The sequence below is a fragment of the Bos indicus x Bos taurus genome, chromosome 4 (genome assembly GCF_003369695.1).
Source record: "Bos indicus x Bos taurus breed Angus x Brahman F1 hybrid chromosome 4, Bos_hybrid_MaternalHap_v2.0, whole genome shotgun sequence".
Classification (NCBI taxonomy): Eukaryota; Metazoa; Chordata; class Mammalia; order Artiodactyla; family Bovidae; genus Bos; species Bos indicus x Bos taurus.
Genome location: NC_040079.1, coordinates 53706626 through 53719046, shown reverse-complemented (window position 1 = coordinate 53719046; position 12421 = coordinate 53706626). Strand labels below are relative to the sequence as shown.

Genomic DNA, 12421 nt, shown 5'->3' with positions numbered 1-12421 from the left:
ATATTGCACTTATTGCCATACCACAAGTCACAAGGCAAACAGAAAATAGCACCAAATGTCAGATTTCTTAGTCAATTTTGACACAAATATTAGTTTCCTACAATATTCAATTTGCACTAAGTACTTGCCAGCAGTACTCTATTAAAAATAAACTGGTAGACTGAAGGAGGGAATATGTTATGAATTCAGCTCTATCCTGCTCCCTCATTTACCAAGGGTAACTGTTCATTCATGGGTCCTTGCTGTTTCCCTGTAGACCTACTTACTGCTCTTTCCTCCAACATCTCCAACCTGCATAAGCAGTGAGCTGATAAAGTCCATTTATAGTCTGGTGAGGAACGACTAATCAGAAGTGGCACAAAAAGATGGCCTGAGCCAATTCGTTTTTCTTGAAAATATGACTAAGAAACAGCAAGAGGGTCATGGGTCAGCTGTAGACAGCTGAAGCAAAAAGGGTACATGAAGTTAAGAGACTGCGGTGGAATATCTATTCTGGGTCATGTGTAGGCTGAACTTATAGGAGAAAAGCTATCAGCAAGCACAGGAAAACAGCTCACATGGAGATCTTACAGCAGATGTGCAGAGAGGAGCAAAGTGCTGTGAGAAACAACAAGAGTGGTGGGAAAGAAAAAAAAGTCCCTAAAAGCTGACCCAGATTGTGGTAGCTTTCTACTTCTAGTATACGTGTGCTCTGACAGACACTCTTCTCCTTTCATCTTGACATGAAACCCACTGCAACTCAAGACAGAGTAGAGTCATACCTCATGCAGAGCTCTGTTGAATCGGAAAAGGTTTTGGCCTGCGTACTTAATCCACGTACTCAACTTCCTAAATGAAATACGTGTTTCTGAGCAGTTTTTCACATTGTATTAAATACATTTCAAGAGAAAGGAACAAAGGTATATTTAATTCCCACTTCTTAAAAACCACCAAAAAAAGCAAAAGAGGATCAATCTAAAATTAAACTACAAAAACAGCTACAACCCTCAAACAATTCTGACACAAATACTAGCTACTGCATCAACGTGGCAAAACATGCATCAAACAGGGAGAAGACAAAGAGACTATCAAGCAGCATTCCTATTTCCAGGACCATTAGTAATCTTTTTCTTAAAGTTGCAAAAACATCCTTCTCTTGAAATTAAACAGGACATTAAAAAAAATTTTTTTAACTACTTAATTTTCTAACTACTGATCAAAATCATATGCATACTGACACATGAACTTTAAATTATCAAACAAAAGTGCACAACCATGAACCTCTGGGAGCCATCCAGCTGCCCACAAAGTAGAGCCTAAGGAAAAAAACTCTGTACAGAGGACTACCGTATTTCTAGTTAAATACAATAAACTATATATTTCTTTCTCCTTCGCCTAAAACCCACTAAATTGAAAATAAATATAACAAAATAAGGTAAGGAACTTGAAACGAGACAGCAGATGAACAGATGGGTGGAACTGACAGGACTGAGAAAACAGACATACTAAGTGTCTGCAGAAGCCAATTCTCACTACATAATTCTCAAAAAACTCAAGAACCTATACCTCCAATAACTTTCCATGCCAGTGATGAGGTTAACCATGAGGTTAAAATAATGGACTAATAAACAGAATAAAAGAAATTCCCAAGTCTCCAACCCATGTCGTGTAGCCAAGCAAATACAGCTTCGCAATGAGAGTAGAAGAATAAGAGTTCACTACAGGAGAAAAAAAGACCCAAAACAGATTGGCTTGAGGACACCAGGTACAGCAAGGAGAAGGAAAGAAAACAAGGGAATAAATAAATAAATATCTATGTACAGAAAAGGGCCCTTCCTACAAATCTCCTTTTCTTTATCTCTACCAAAAAAATTGGTAGCCTCTTCTCTTAAATCAGAAATTCCACAGATGAAACATCAAGATCCTTGTCTGTTGATAAGGTTGCTGCTGCACGTGTTTTTTGGTGTTTTGGCTGGTATACCCTCAGGGAGAGATCCTAGAAATGGGATTGCAGGATTAGTAGATTACATGTGTCATGAGGAGATTACACATGTATCTACTTAAGATATTCTGAAATTACCCTCTGTAGAGGTTGTACAGTTTAGTACTCCTACCAGCAATGTGTGAAAGTGCCTGTTTCTCCACAGCCTCTCCAAGAATGAGTGCCAGTCTTTTGTGTTCTTGCCTGTCTGGAATGAGTCATGATATCAGTGTAGAGATACAAAGCCCAAGGAGAGAAAACAGTACGTACAAAGAACCACCTGGATTTTTAATTAGAAAACAGTGAATTAAACACATATTTCTCTCCTCCCTCTTAAGTCCACTAAAATGAGAGTAAAGAAATAAACAGAACTTCTTGAGAGGAAAGCGCTTCTTACATTCTGACACTGTTCAGTTTTTCATTTGTTTAAGGGTTGGTTGCTAATCTTTCTTTCTGGTGAGATGTCGAACATTTTTGCCCATTTTTCTAACAGGTGTTTGGTTATCCTCATTTTTAAAGAGTTCTTTGTATATTAAGGATATTATCCTTTTGTGATAAGTTATATTTCATCAGCCTTTTGAAATTGTTTCTGCTGTGTTTTAACTGTGCATTTTTTTTTTTTTTTTTTGGTATTGTGTTAGGTATCTGAGAAGAAAACCTGAAAAGCTGTTTGGAAGCTTTAAATATAAGACTTGCAATGGCACCCCATTCCAGTACTCTTGCCTGGAAAACGCCATGGACGGAGGAGCCTGGTGGGCTGCAGTCCATGGGGTTTCGAAGAGTTGGACATGACTGAGTGACTTCACTTTCACTTTTCACTTTCAGGCATTGGAGAAGGAAATGGCAACCTACTCCAGTGTTCTTGCCTGGAGAATCCCAGGGATGGGGGAGCCTGGTGGGCTGCCGTCTATGGGGTCGCAGAGAGTTGGACACGACTGCAGTGACTTAGCAGCAGCGAGTTTTTCATTTCAGTTATTGTACTTTTCAGTCCTGGTGGCTTAGATGGTAAAGAATCTGCCTGCGATGCAGAAGAACTGAGTCGGGAAGGTCCGCTGGAGAAGGAAATGGCAACTCACTCCAGTATTCTTGCCTGGAGAATCCTATGGACAGAGGAACCTAGTGGGCTGCATACAGTCTGTGGGGTCTCAAAGAGTTGGACATGACTGAGCTGATAAGACAGACATTATACTTTTCAGCTCCAGAATTTATTGGTTTTTATTTGTTCTCTATTGATATTCTGCTCATTTGTCATTTTCTTAACTTTCTACACCTTTATTGAGCATCTCTAAGACAGGCATTTTAATTATTTAATTTAAAATTTATTTATTTTAATTGGAGGCTAATTACTTTACAATATTGTATTGGTTCTGCCGCACATCAACATGAATCCGCCACGGGCGTACACATGTTCACCATCCTGAACCCCCCTCATGTATAATAGCATATAAGACAGGCATTTTAAAGGTTTATTTCTTAGTATATCTGCCATCAGGTCTTTTTCAGGGACAGTTTCTGCTGATTTCCACCCCCCCTCTTTGAATGGCCCTGTTCATTTGTATAACTTTTTTTCTTCCTTCCTGAAAACTCAACATTTAAATCTAATGTGGTAACTCTGAAAATCAGATTTTGCCAGGAACAAGTGCACCACTGCCTGCCCTCTGGCTGGGAATGGAGGGGAAGGGCAACTGCCTCTGTGCTAAGAGCTGAAATTAACCACAGTGTATTGTCCAAGCCTTCCTTCCCCTGGAAGTTGCAAGCCTTCAGTAGACTGCAGACTTCCAAAACAGTTCCTTCAAACAAATTCCACCCATTCAGTTTTTGCCTAGGTGGGGAGGTAGATTCCCTGAGTGCATTCTACTTTGCCATCTTCCCATGGTCTTTTGGTCAGTCGTGTCCGAGTCTGTGTGACCCCACAGACAGCAGCCCACCAGGCTCCTCCGCCCATGGGATTTTCCAGGCAAGAGTACTGGAGGGGGTTGCCATTGCCTTCTCCGGAAAAACTCGCTAGAGGGATTCAAAGGCAGATTTGAACAAGAAGATGAAAGAAAACAGTGAGTGTGAGGATAGGACAATGAAGTTATCATGTCTTAGGAGCAGAAAAGTAAAACAGACCGAAAAAAGTGAACAGGGTATGAGACCTGTGAGATACCAACAAGCAGACCAAAATATACATTTGGGAGTTCCAGAAGGAGAGAGAAGGGAGTAGATAAAATATTTGAATAATGGCTGAAATCTTCCCAAATTTGATGAAAGACACGAATATAAACATGTGAGACACTCAACATTCTCCATGTAAGATGAGGCCAACTAGGTCATATTATAATCAAATTTTCAAAAGACAAAGAAAAATTATTGAAAACAGGGATCCTCAATATGATTATAAGCAGATTACTCATGATAAACTTGGATTCCAGAAAGCAGCTGGCAGGTGGAGAAAGGAAAAAACCATTAACTAAGAATCTTATATTCACAGACTTCTCAGGTGGTCCAGTGGCTAAGACTCCACACCCCCATGAGTGTTTGATCCGTAGTTAGGGAAGTGGATCCCACATGCCACAACTGAGACCCACCTCAGCCAAAAAAAATCTTATATACAGCAAAACTTCTTCAAAAGTGAGGGAGAAATGAAATTCCCAAATAAACAAAAGCTGAAGGAGTTTGTTATCACTGGCATGCCCTACCGGATATGCTCAACGGAGTCCTACAAGCGGAAATGAGAAGATACTGGACAGTAACTCAAAGCCATATGGAGAAATAAAGATCTCAGAAAACGTCTTTAGATCAAGGGAAACTGTTATCAAGGTGCCATACTGGAGGAACTGCACCTGAAAAGCTTCAACTAGAACTGGACCTGACTTAGATAACAAGACTGTTGTTGTTCAGTTGCTCAGTCGTGTCCAACTCTTTGGAACCCCATGGACTGCAGCACACCAGGCTTCCCTGCCCACCACCAACTCCCAGAGCTTGCTCAAACTCATGTCCACTGAGTCGATGATGCCATCCAACCATCTCATCCTCTGTTGTCCCCTTCTCCTCCTGCCTTCAATCTTTCCCAGCATCAGGGTCTTTTCTAATGAACTGGCTCTTCGCATCAGGTAACCAAAGTATTGGAGCTTCAGCTTCAACATCAGTCCTTCTAATGAATATTCAGGACTGATTTCCTTTAGGATGGACTGGCTTGATCTCCTTGCAGTCCAAGGGACTCTCAAGAGTCTTCTCCAACACCACAGTTCAAAAGCATCAATTCTTCAGTGCCCAGCTTTCTTTCTAGTCCAACTCGCACGTCTCTACATGACTACTGGAAAAACCATAGCTTTGACTAGATGGACCTTTGTCAGCAAAGTAATGTCTCCGCTTTTTAATATGCTGTCTAGGTTTCTCATAGCTTTTCTTCTAAGGAGCAAGCGTCTTTTAATTTCATGGCTGCAGTCACGATCTGCAGTGATTTTAGAGCCCAAGAAAACAAAGTCTGTCACTGTTTCCATTGTTTCCCTATCTATCTGCTATGAAGTGATGGGACCGGATGCCATGATTTTAGTTTTCTGAATGCTGAGTTTTAAGTGGACTATGGTATATAGTCTCCAAGAATAGCTGCTATCAATTTCATGCATCCTGTTCCTCACATTAAGGAGTCCAATTCTCCTCCCCGTGAGTATGAGTCAGCCTTAATAACTTGATCAATGGAATACATAACTGATGCTCTGGGATTTCTGAGATAAACCTTAAGAAGTCTAGCAGATTCCATTTGAGCCTTTTAGAATGTTCACTTTGGGGACATTTCTTTTCAGAACCCAGGTGACATGCTCTGGAAGTACCAGGCACACAGAGGAGTCATGGTAGGTACTTCAGCTGACAACCCAAGCTGGGCTCAGAGTTAACAACCAATATCAATCGCCAGGCATACTAAGTGAGTTTCCTTAGATGTTGAGTCACTTGGACTTTCAGATGACTCCAATCTCAATTTCCAACTGCAACCGCTTGAGACTCCAAACAGGAAGCCCATCTACTGATCCTAGCTTACTCATCGTAGAACCTAAAGAGATAATATTTATCTTTTAATTAAAACACACACAGTAATTTACTGTGACACTCTGAAACAGCCTAATATTGGAAACACATAAAAGATTTGGTAAATAAACAATTACGCATTTACACATCTATGCAATGGGAACAGCTATGCAAATATTTTTTAAAAATGAGAACCTCTATAAACTGATATCAAGAGATGCCCAAGCTAAATTAAATGGAAAAAACAATGTGGAAAAGCAGGCATATGTTATACTCATTACTGTGTAAGAAAGAGTAAATAAGAATACACATGTATGTGTGTATCTGCAAAAAGAAATACAAGGAAGGATAAATTTCAAATTAAAGTTTATACACGTTACCTACAGGTGGTAAATGAGAATGTAGTCAAAGAAAAACTCAAAGGAGGAGGTACTCCTGGGTCCACCTTTTAATAAAGTTTTAGACTTTTAAACAATGTTAATAACAAGTATTTAAAGATTAAAAACAAACAAGGATTAGGGAAAAGTCTCTAGTAAAAGTAAATGTGTGTATGTCTGTGTGTTAGTCACTCAGCTGCTTCCGACTTTTCGTGATCCCATGGGCTGTAGCCTGCCAGATTCCACTGTCCATGGGATTTCCCAAGCAAGAATACTGAAGTGGTAGCCATTTCCTTCTCTAGGGGATTTTCCCAACCCAGGGATCAGGGTGTGTCTCCTGCACTGCAGGCAGATTCTTTACATTCTGAGCTATCAGTTCAGTTCATTCGCTCAGTCATATCCGACTCTTTGCGACCCCAGCAGCACGCCAGGCCTCCCTGTCCATCACCAACTCCCGGAGTTCACTCAGACTCATGTCCATCGAGTCTGTGATACCATCCAGCCATCTCATCCTCTTCCGTCCTCTTCCCCTCCTGCCCCCAAACCCTCCCAGCATCAGAGTCAACTCTTTGCATGAGGTAGCCAAAGTACTGGAGTTTCAGCTTTAGCATCAGTCCTTCTAATGAACACCCAGGACTGATCTCCTTTAGAAAGGACTGGTTGGATCTCCTTGTAGTCCAAGGGACTCTCAAGAGTCTTCTCCAACACCACAATTCAAAAGCATCAATTCTTCAGCGCTCAGCTTTCTTCACAGTCCAACTCTCACATCCATACATGACCACTGGAGAAACCACAGCCTTGACTAGACGGACCTTTGTTGGCAAAGTAATGTCTCTGCTTTTGAATATGCTATCTAGGTTGGTCATAACTTTCCTTCCAAGGAGTAAGCACCTTTTAATTTCATGCAATCATGCAATCACCATGTGCAGTGATTCTGGAGCCCCAAAAATAAAGTCTGACACTGTTTCCACTGTTTCCCCATCTATTTCCCATGAAGTGATGGGACCAGATGCCATGATCTTCGTTTTCTGAATGTTGAGCTTTAAGCCAACCTTTTCACTCTCCTCTTTCATTTTCATCAAGAGGCTCTTTAGTTCCTCTTCACTTTCTGCCATAAGGGTGGTGTCATCTGCATATCTGTTATTGATATTTCTCCTGGCAATCTTGATTCCAGCTTGTGCTTCTTCCAGCCCAGCGTTTCTCATGATGTACTCTGCATATAAGTTAAATAAGCAGGCTGACAATATACTGCCTTGACATACTCCTTTTCCTATTTGGAACCAGAGTGTTGTTCCATGTCCAGTTCTAAGTGTTGCTTCCTGACCTGCATACCGGTTTCTCAAGAGGCCGGTCAGGTGGTCTGGTATTTCCATCTCTTTCAGAGTTTTCCACAGTTTATTGTGATCCACACAGTCAAAGGCTTTGGCATAGTCAATAAAGCAGAAATCAATGTTTTTCTGGAACTCTCTTGCTTTTTCCATGATCCAGCAGATGTTGGCAATTTGATATCTGGTTCCTCTACCTTTTCTAAAACCAGCTTGAACATCTGGAAGTTCACGGTTCATGTATTGCTGAAGCCTGGCTTGGAGAATTTCGAGCACTACTTTACTAGCATGTGAGATGAGTGCAATTGTGCGGTACTTTAAGCATTCTTTGGCATTGCCTTTCTTTGGGATTGGAATGAAAACTGACCTTTTCCAGTCCTGTGGCCACTGCTGAGTTTTCCAAATTTGCTGGCATATTGAGTGCAGCACTTTCACAGCATCATCTTTCAGGATCTGAAATAGCTCAACTGGAATTCCATCACCTCCACTAGCTTTGTTTGTAGTGATGTTTTCTAAGGCCCACTTGACTTCACATTCCAAGATGTCTGAGCCATCAGGGAAGCTCAAAGGCAAATATAAATGAAAACAAATGAACTCAATGTATATAAACAGATACAAACAAAAATATACACACAAACTTATTTAGCTCAGTTCTCTAAAAGAGCCTAGAATCAATGACACTCAGTAGCAAAAAGGACCTACTCCCAGATCTTGGGTTTTTAAATATCTTCCCCCCTCCCTCTCCCAAAAAAGGAACCAGAGATCCTTGAAGAAATGGCTGGTTTTAAGTCTGGGGCACCAAGAAATAGTGAACCTCGAATATCTTGTTCCAGATTAAGGAAGAGTTCAGAAACAGACACAAAAAGGCACAGAAGCCACTTTGAAAGGGCTTCTCCTGGTCAAATCCAGACAAGCTAAACATCAAAATGCATGATATAATAAATTATAATATTTTAAATTTTAAAAAATTCAAAATTACAGATGGATAATTACACATTCTGAAATATCAACTGAAATCACTTACTTAACAAAGATTAAAAGGTATTTTTAAAATGGAGAAACTGGCTGACATTAGCTTAAAAGTCCAAACTTAGTATCACCAACACAAGGGCAAGCTGACATCTGTGCTCCCTGATATGACATACTGTGGGTGTCATGAGAGTTGGATACGACTTGGTGGCTGAACAACAACAAGGAAATTTAGGAAAAGCCTCTAACGAGATGTACACCAAAACTAATAGAAAGGGAACTCTGATAATACAATCAATGTAGAAAACAAACTTCGGCATTACTGATCCCCCCACCCAAACCTTATAATTAAAAGATTTCTATTTTTGCTTTATCTATTTAATTGTGTTTCTACATATTGTTTGGGTGTACATCTTACATACTGGAGTTTTTTTCCAAATTTCCTCAATTGTCCCAGTAATTCAAGATGATACTGCATCCATGAAACAAGAACAGGAGGCTATATATAAACTAGGAACAGAGAAGCAAACAAAAGCTCTGGAAAATTGAAACTTCTGGCAGAAACTAAGAATTCAAATAGATGGTTAAAGTATTAACTTTGAGGTAATAATGATGCCAACTGTTAATAACAATAACATTTACTATATAACAAGAAATGATCTAAGCATCTCAGCAACTTATTTATCCTTACATCGTTGAGTTAGGCACTAGTATTAATCCTATTTTACAAATAAAAAAGACAAAAGGTAATTAACTTACATAAGATCAGTTAGAAATTGGCAATGAGTTCAAACAGGCCTTCTGGATCCAGAGCCTAATTCTTAACCATTACTTTACACATATTTTTTTAATCTCCCAGGAAGTAAAACCAAAAGTCAAACAGGAGAGTAAATAAAATCAAAAGATTGATTCAAGGTGGCCTAACATCTAATCAGCTAGAAATACAATTGAAAAAAGGGAAAGAAACTGTCAAAGACATAATTTCCCAAACTGAAGTTTGAGTATACAGACCAAAAGAATGTACCCATACAACAGATGAAAAAAAAGAGCCATACCAAATTATATTACCACGAAATAACAGAGCACTAGGGAAAGAGAATAAATGCAAGCTTTTAAAATGAAAAACGATCAATATAAAATATCTGAAACAGCCTCCCAGACTTCTACACTCTGTCTTTCATGAAACTAGTATTTTTGGAGAGTCTAGTCCACTTTTCAGAATCAGAATGGCACTAGTGTTCTCAACAGCAACACTTGAAAAAACACATGTGAAGCAATAATTTCAAATTCTAAAAGAAAATTATTTCACTTAGACTATATACAAAAACTACACATACTCATACTTGATTGACAAAAACATATTTCCCTGATTAAAAAAAAACCATCAAAACCTTTCCTTCCTATGTGCATTGTTAAGAAATTTTTAGCACATATGCTCCACTAAAATAAGGGAGTACACAGAAGAGGAAAATGAGAAAGACACCAAGATCAAGGCAACAAGCTCTCTCATAGGAGAAAGGTGAAGGGAACTCCTTGCATAGTTCTGTAGCTGGTCAAGAAGGGGGAGAAGGCGGGTGGGGGTGGGCAGAGGACACGGAAGGCGAAGGAGGGGAGGGGAGGGACCGGAGAGAGGGAAATGTAGGGGAGGAGGGAGGGGCAGGGAGTGAACTGATGAGGCTCCTTGATGTGTTCAATCATGTGGAAACAGTACTGTACTTAGACAGTTCTATAATTCTTCGGGCAAGTTTGGGAAAAACTGATAGGACCTTAAAAAATGAAGTAAGCAAATAGATGAGGCAATTATTCATTATGAAACAAAATACATAAAAGGAAATTCAATCCACAGTCAGAAACAATGAGTATCAAGTCAAGCAAATTGTCATTTAAAAAGACATTCAAAAGGTGGAAGCATAAAAATAAAGACAGGTGATGTGAAAATCCTCACCTTCCGTGACAAGCGGTTGATAGCTAGCATTTAAAATAAATTAAAAACAGGAATACAGGTACATTTCTTACCAATAGTAATATTTACTACTCAGTAATATGTAGTAAGAAAAATAGTAGTCTTTATAACCAACCAAAGTAAATTTTACAAGCAACACCTACAGGTGTTGAAAACAGCCGTCCCCCAAAAAATAAAAACTGGGAGTTGGGGGAGGCTGAGGCAAGAAACCAATTATTTTTATTGTAGGACTAGATGTATTCTGTATTTTCGAAATATACATATATCTTACATTAGTTTAATTTTTAAAACTATTTTAAAGGAAGAAGAGCATAGAACATATAAGCCAAGTGAAAAGGTTTCCACAGGAACTTAGCTGAAGCTATAGGCTGCCTCAGATCTCTTCCTCTGCCAGTCCCCCACTCTACCCTACCCCAACGCCCATACTGTCTTCACTTACAACAGGGACAACTAGAATTGGCCCCACTGTTTGATGAATAATAAAGAATTTATTACAGGACCTAACCACTGAAATCTATTTAAGGAAAACAAAATAAAAAGGCCTATGAATTAGACAACTTAGAAAATTAACTCAAAAAACAGCTGTCATAGTTCATGAACTAAATAATAAACCTGTAACGATAACCACTATCAGAAGAATCAGAACGAGACAGAAATAGCTAGCAGTGACATCACTGACATGGAAAGCAGACGTATGAAAAACAAAACAGATGACAGTAATTTGAAAAAAAGATGAAACATATGGAAAACAAGGGGCTAACCAGTTCTCTCAAAGAGACTTGATCAAAAGATCAGAACAAAATTACCAAGTATCCTAGTGAATATCTAGACAGAAAACATAAGATGTCTACAATTAAGGGGGAGGATGGCAGAAATAACACTGGTCTCAGAATTATCCACAGAATAATACACACATTTTACGTGTGGGGAAGGATGGGAAAGATGTCTTCAGAACTCTTAAAAAGGGGTGGGGGGGGGGGGGAGTAGGACTCCAGAAATTCATATCCTCAAAAGTTCAAAGACTCAAGATTCAACCAAGAGATTAACCAAAAAAAGCTGTGGTGTTTTACACACACACAAGGTAGCACACTACACGTTATCATTTAACTGAATAGGTATAAAACAATCGTTGGAGAAGGCAATGGCACCCCACTCCAGTACTCTTGCCTGGAAAATCCCATGGACAGAGGAGCCCGGTGGGCTGCAGTCCATGGGGTTGCTAAGAGTCGGGCATGAGTGAGTGACTTCGCTTTCACTTTTCACTTTCATGCACTGGAGAATGAAATGGCAGCCCACTCCAGGGTTCTTGCCTGGAGAATCCCAGGGACAGGGGAGCCTTGGTGGGCTGCCGTCTATGGGGTCGCACAGAGTCGGACACGACTCAAGGGACTTAGCAGCAGCAGCATCATAAAACAATTGTAGAAATTATTGCTACAGTATTAGAAATGTCAACAATGCAAAAACAACACAACTAGCAAAAACTGAGATGAGAATGGCATGATTCTGCTGTGTATAAAAGGGACAAAAAAGACTGGGATGCAAGAAGAAAATGAACAGCAGAAATGATCTAGATCACCCTGTTCTTTTAAAACTAAGTATAGAGGTACTGGGGCTTCCATGGTGACTCAGACAGTCAAGAATCTGCCTGCAATGCAAAAAACCCGGTTAGATCCCTGGATAGGGAAGACCCCCTGGAGGAGCAAATGGCAACCTATTCCAGTATTCTTGCCTGGAGAATTCCATGGACGAGCTACAGTCCACAGGGGTGCAAAGAGCTGGACACAACTGAGCAACTAACACTAAGCACAGAGGTACTGAA

General features: G+C 39.9%; 1 protein-coding gene across 2 annotated transcripts in view; it reads right to left on the bottom strand.

The window, feature by feature from the left end:
* ZNRF2 (zinc and ring finger 2) overlaps positions 1-12421 on the bottom strand; it is a 93842-nt gene that overhangs the window by 38286 nt on the left and 43135 nt on the right. The gene's annotated exons all lie outside the window — the stretch shown is intronic.